We start from the raw sequence: 6,190 nt of genomic DNA, 5'->3' as shown, positions 1-6,190 counted from the left end.
TTAAATGCTTTGAAACCCTGAGATAAGAAGCACTACAGAAGGGCAAAGGATTGTTAGAGGGGCAATTTTTCTCAGAAGGCAAATATTTGTTTTAATCCTTCATCTAGAACTCTTGCTGGGGGGCGGGGGGGCAGTATTGCCTAGTGGACAGAGTACCTATCTGGGCCTTAGGACACCTGGGTTCTAGTCCCAGCTCTGCCCCTGGCCTGCTAGGTAACCTTGGGCAAGTCACTGCCCCGCTCTGTGCCTCAGTTTCCCCCTCTTTAAAATGAGGACAATTATACTGACCTCCTCTGAAAAGTGCTTTGAGAGCTACTGACAGAGAGAGCTAGATATTATTGTGACAGGTTTCAGAGTAGTAGTCGTGGTAGTGTGCATCAGCAAAAACAACAAGGAGTCCTTGTGGCACCTTAGAGATTAACAAATTTATTTGGGCATAAGCTTTCGTGGGCTAAAACCCTGTGGACGCCTCTTTGTTTTTGCAGATATTATTGTATATTTCCCAGGAATGATTCTCATTTACATGAATGCCCCTTTACAGTGCTCTGATCATTTATTCCCACGGTAAGGCCCCTTTCCATTATCTGAGCAGCACAAAGGAGGTAATTGAGACTCTGGCCAAAAGATTTTAAGGCCAGAAGAGATCATTAAAGATCATCTACTCTGACTTCTTGCAAACCACAGTCCACAGAATTTTCCTCATGATTCCTGCGGTGGAGAAGTTATGCAATGTTACCAATCCTATCGTGTGCACTACTGAGTTAGCGCTGGGAAATGATGGGGTTATAGACCAAGGGTAGTAGAATGTGGGTGGATGTTAATTTCCAGTTGCTGGTGCACTGATTTCAAATTATAAACTTAGCCCCAGATGATTATATTCAGTCACAACGGGTGAACAAGTTTGATCTTGCAGTAATTGACACTTAATTCTTCTCTTGATAGCCATCAAACCCTGAATGTTAGCTAACACACCATATCCAGTGGCATTGAGTTCCTCACGCATTTAACATTAGGTAACAACAGGAAAAAATTCTTGCCAGTTGAACTCACATGCCAATAATAATCACAAAACCAAACACAAACACAACTGAAGCAAATTAGTTTAAAAGGCTCGCCAAACGTCACCGGGAAATGCTTTTCAGCACTCATGCAGCTCTCATTCCAGTCCACATCATCGTGAAGCATGGCCAAAGGGAGAGAAATAAGAAAAGGGAAAGCAAGGCCAACTACTCGAGACATCATCGTTCTAACCATATTTATTGGGTTGAAGGAATAGTGTCCCACAGGAAAAGATAGGTTTCAGAGTAGCAGCCGCGTTGGTCTGTATTTGCAAAAAGAACAGGAGGACTTGTGGCACCTTAGAGACTAAGAAATTTATTTGAGCATAAGCTTTTGTGGGCTACAGGAAAAGACGGAAGCCTTTTTATAGGAGCCACTTACAAGAACACAAGACAAAACAGTAGGGTAGGGCGGGGGATCTCAACTTTTTTCTTTCTGAAGCCCCCTTTAGAAGGCTAGAAAAACTCTGGGGGGGCTCCAGGCCAGGGGTGGGACCGTTGGTCATAGGTGTAGTTTGACTTCTATTGGGGGCAGGGGGCAAGGGCCAGCAAGGCTCTGGCAAGCTCTGCACAGTGGGGTCCAGGCAGGGAGCACCACCTCCACCCCCTGACTCGCCTCATCAGGCCACCCACCTGTCTGGGGCTGTAGCCGGTGGCTGCTCCCCGCGGACTCTGCTGGGCCCAGAGCTGCCTGGGCAGCTCTGACTGGCCGCATGAGCAGTCAAAGGGGGCTGGGAGCTGAGGAACGGCCGCAACCTGAGGCACCAGCAGACGGGGGGATGCCAGGGCTGCCCACTCCATGGCACCACCAGCCAGAGGAGCAGCGGCCCCTCACTGCCTGGCTTTGTCTTCCTGCCTAGGATCTGGCCAGAGGGTGGGGCCAGAGCGGGGCCGAGGGAGAGGGGGTAGAGCTGCCCCCAGGACTGTCCAACTCTGGGTAAGGCACTGCAGTTTTGGGGAGAAACACCCTTGTGCCCCCTCAATTCTGTCCATGGGCTCAAGATTTCTGCCAGTGAAGCCCCGGCGCTCCTGGCTTCAAGGGGAGCTTGGGGTTTCAGCCCCGCATTGCTCCCAGCTTCAGGGGGAGCTCAGGGCTTTAGCCCATGCTGCAGGGGAGGGAGGTTTGGGGTTTCAGTCCCACGCCACTCCTGGCTTCAACCCTGGGGTGGGGGGGGAGAAACACGCCAGGACTCGGAGCGCCAGGACTCGGAGCACCAGGTTTCAGCAGCAGAGTTCTGTGACCCCCCTGAAAGGGCTCGTGGATCCCAAGGGGCCGCGGAGCCCCGGTTGAGAACCGCTGGTGTGGGGCAAATGGGTCTAGAGCGCTTTTCCATCACTAATTTCTGTGGTAACAGCTACACTGGAGCTGAGGAGTGCGATTTCCAGCCCATGTAGACAGACTCGTGGTAGCTCCGTTCGAGCGAGCGCACTCAAAATAGTAGCGTGTCGATCGAGGCACTGGTGACAGCTCAGGCTGGCCCCTGTGCCCCAACATTCATGCTGCCGTTATGAAGCACACGAGCTCTAACTGCCCTAGCCCAAGCCTGTCGAGCCTGGCTGGGAATCACACCTCCCAGCCCCAGTGTAGACGTATCCCATGAGTCTACATGGGCCAGGGTTCTGAACACTCACTTCCCCGTGCACAAGCTGGTGAGATTGCTGATGCTTGCTGGCGATTGATCTGTCTTGCTTTGTGGTTTATACTGTAGCTTATTGCCCTACGATCTGAGTACCTTCAATGTAAAATCAATAGCAAAATGCATAGAAGACTTGCTGACAGGCCAAAAGATAGCAGTAATCTTCACATAGTATATCTTGTATATTGTCAACCGTGTACATCAAAACTGAATTCAGACGTTGACCACGTTCTTGTTTTTTAGCATTACAAACTTGACACGTTTGGTGGGTAGGAGAGAATTACTGTCTTTCAAAGAACTCTACATGTGACAATAAAAAATTAATCTTTCGGTCTTGGGTATATCTCCTCATTGCAGCACAGTGCACCGTGAAATTCACACCTTTTACCGCTGGAACATGCATACCCTCAGGATTAGCACTCGTTTCAAACCTGCCATATTCCAGCCAAAACTGAAAGGAAACAAATTACCCTTGATCTCCTTGTCAGAATTATATGAGATGGTTCCCAGGTGAATCCCTCAGAGAAGCTAAGCTGTAGCTCTCTGCAGACTGGAGTTTGTGCTTCCACTAAAGAATGCATAGTCCTGCTGTGAAGAAGGATGGCTGTGTTTAAAATGTGTCTCAATAGTTAACTTATTTTTCTTACTACATTTGGAGCAAGGACTATGTGACCCTGCCAAGTTGGACTTTGCTAGAGAAGATGGACAGGAGAACAGGTGCCACGGACGATGCAGGAAGAATTTAGGTCATCAGAACCGGAGACAATTCGGACAGGCCACGAGGGTCACTTTTGCAAAATGTGCCATGGGGTCCTTTCTTGCCTTTAGTGCCAAGACCTTGGTTTTAGATCTCATTGGAAGGCAACTCCTCTAGCAGACCAGAACCGCATCATACTTGGTCATCATTTCAACACTGAACCAGAGGATTCAGCATCCCCTTCCTGATCTACCAACAACCCCTTTGCTGCAGGCCGGGGAGGTCTCCCATCCATCTATTGACCCACTCCATTAAAATGAAATGAGGCAAATTCAAAAACCACTTGAAATGGAGCTCACGCAGTGCCCAATTTGCACAACTCATTGGTCACTGTCAGAGATAGGATGCTGGATTGTGGTTCGATCCAGTGTGGCCATTCCTATGTTCTACCAGCCTCGTTAGTTTGCACGATCTGATGAAATAATGATACAATCAGCCAGAATGCTAAACCCTAGTCATACATTCTTAGAGTTACAGATTATCCCTGATCTTTATATACACAGGTCTATGTCAATAGAAGTTCTGCAGTGAAGCAGCCCTCCTGCATGCATTTCCAATGGATTCTGACATAGCTTCAGGGCCAAAGACAAAGCTGCTTTTGTATCCCAGTTTGTTATTTGTAATTCCTATTTCATAATAGTCGTGTCACTCTGCAGTCAGTGCATTTCTAAGGGTTAATGCACTCCTTGGGTACTTCAAGTCATTCTGCCTTCCAACAGTCCTGGAAGCAAGGTATAAGCCAAAAATAATGGCCTAAGGTACCTTGGTTGGCTGGGATACACTCATGTGACAAGAGTCAGCCAGGATACACTGTGCACATCTCTGGGGACAAGAATTATCTCAAAGCTTATTTGCGGAGGAGGGCAAAGAAAGCCAGGTTTGCCTACCTGCCCAGACAGCCTAAGGAGGAAGGATGGTTGTGGAGAGGGTCAGGGATCAGTTCCTAGCTCTGTACCAGACTCACTGCCAGCCAGGAATCTGAAGGTTTCCCTGCACATGCAAAATGTGCTCAGATATTATTCCAGTTTAGATGCAAACATCTGCAGGACCAAAGCAGATTTTCATCTCAGACCTCTAAGGAAGTTGAAGGGCACTCACAGAACAGTGTAGCATACTGGCTCTAAACACTAGCTCTGTGTAGCTCGAAAAATTGTCTCTTTCACCAACAGAAGTTGGTCCAATAAGAGATATTACCTCACCCACCTTGTGTCTCTAAGAAAGTTGGAGACTGAACTGCTCTCTTTAGATGCATAAATAACTTGAAACCAAGAATGACAGCAAGATGCCACCTTGTGGCAAGCAATAGGAGTGTAAAAGCTCCTGTCTCTTACCTAGAGGAACAAGAAGTTACAGTGCAGATTTAGTAACTACCTTAATTTTAGGGTGTGGAAGCCTAGTAATAATTGGTGGTTTATTTTTTTTTCTCTCTAAAAGATGCACTTCTTGAACAGATGTGAATATAAGAATATCCCAGCTTTCATTTCAAAAGGAAGTTTCTAGCCCTCAGAATGGCAAAGAAAAGCTTGCTCAGAAACCAAAAGGCAAAAGCCCCAAGATGGGTGGTTTTTTGTTTTTTTTTTGTTTGTTTGTTTTTTTTAAAGAGGCCCCCTTGCTTTTGGGCTTCTAGACTTATCATTCTTGAGCAGCAGCAGCTGACAATACCAATTTTATTTCCAAAATAAAGATAAAACAGGAATAATTTCCACCGGCATTGTCCTAGTATTATCATAACTTTTAAACTATACAACAGGATTTGCTAATTCTGAATGTACAAATTAGGGACGAACACTGTTTCACCTAATTTCAAACTGGCAATGATCAACCTGGTTTATGAGTTTAACTCCAAATATTACTGTTGTTTCTTTGAGAAGGGGCATGAGGGGAAATCCTGTGAAGAAAGCAATGGCACAGGCAGCAAGAAGGTAGACCTGCATAGCAATTCTCCTCAACAAAAGATAATCTGTGCACCTGATTCCTTGCTACTTGCACCTTGTGTAGTTATTTCTCCCAGGGCAAGCCAGTGTAAAGCATTGCCCAATCAAACTAGAAGTTTTGTCAGTTTTTTTTTGGGGGGGGGGGGGGGGGGAGAAGAAGTTGTTCCAACATTCCGTTTCAACATTTTCAGAATGAAATGCCATTTTAAAAGAAAAAAGTTTTCTAAAATTCTCTTAATTGCTAATTTTGACTCATATTCCAGATGGTTTCAAATCAACCAAGTTTTGGAGTTTTCGTTCCTAATCAGAAGCATCTTCCATAAAATAGAATGTGTGTTCTCGGTGAAGTTCTGTCTGTAACAGGCTTCCTTTTAGCTAGTGAAGGATTTTAAATTCCACATTGGGAAGAAAAAAAAAAACCCATCATGATTTGCTACAGGAACAAGCAAGGCAAAAATTCTGGAGCTTTTGGACTTGTGAATCTCCCAAACTAACCCATGCCTAGCAGGAATGCTTCAACAAATGCCTCCCGGACTAGGAATTGTAGCCATTGAAAGGGTAGTCCTGGATTTGCAGTAGAGGTTTACAATTGATCCTAACTCAACTTTTAAATACTATGACAAAGTATTTTTACCTTGAGGTTTAATGGGGAAGGGATGAGAGCCAGGTGAAATTTCAACCTTTCCCTCCCCGCCCTGCCTCCTCCTTCCATGGAGACCCTTCCAACCCTCTTCTCTAGGCATCCCCTCCCAACAGGTGCTAAAAGGCACCATCCCTCCAAGGCAGAAAGAACCCTTGTGTTAC

The sequence above is a fragment of the Lepidochelys kempii genome, chromosome 26 (genome assembly GCF_965140265.1).
Source record: "Lepidochelys kempii isolate rLepKem1 chromosome 26, rLepKem1.hap2, whole genome shotgun sequence".
In the NCBI taxonomy this organism is placed as follows: Eukaryota; Metazoa; Chordata; order Testudines; family Cheloniidae; genus Lepidochelys; species Lepidochelys kempii.
This window is presented reverse-complemented; position numbering follows the sequence as displayed.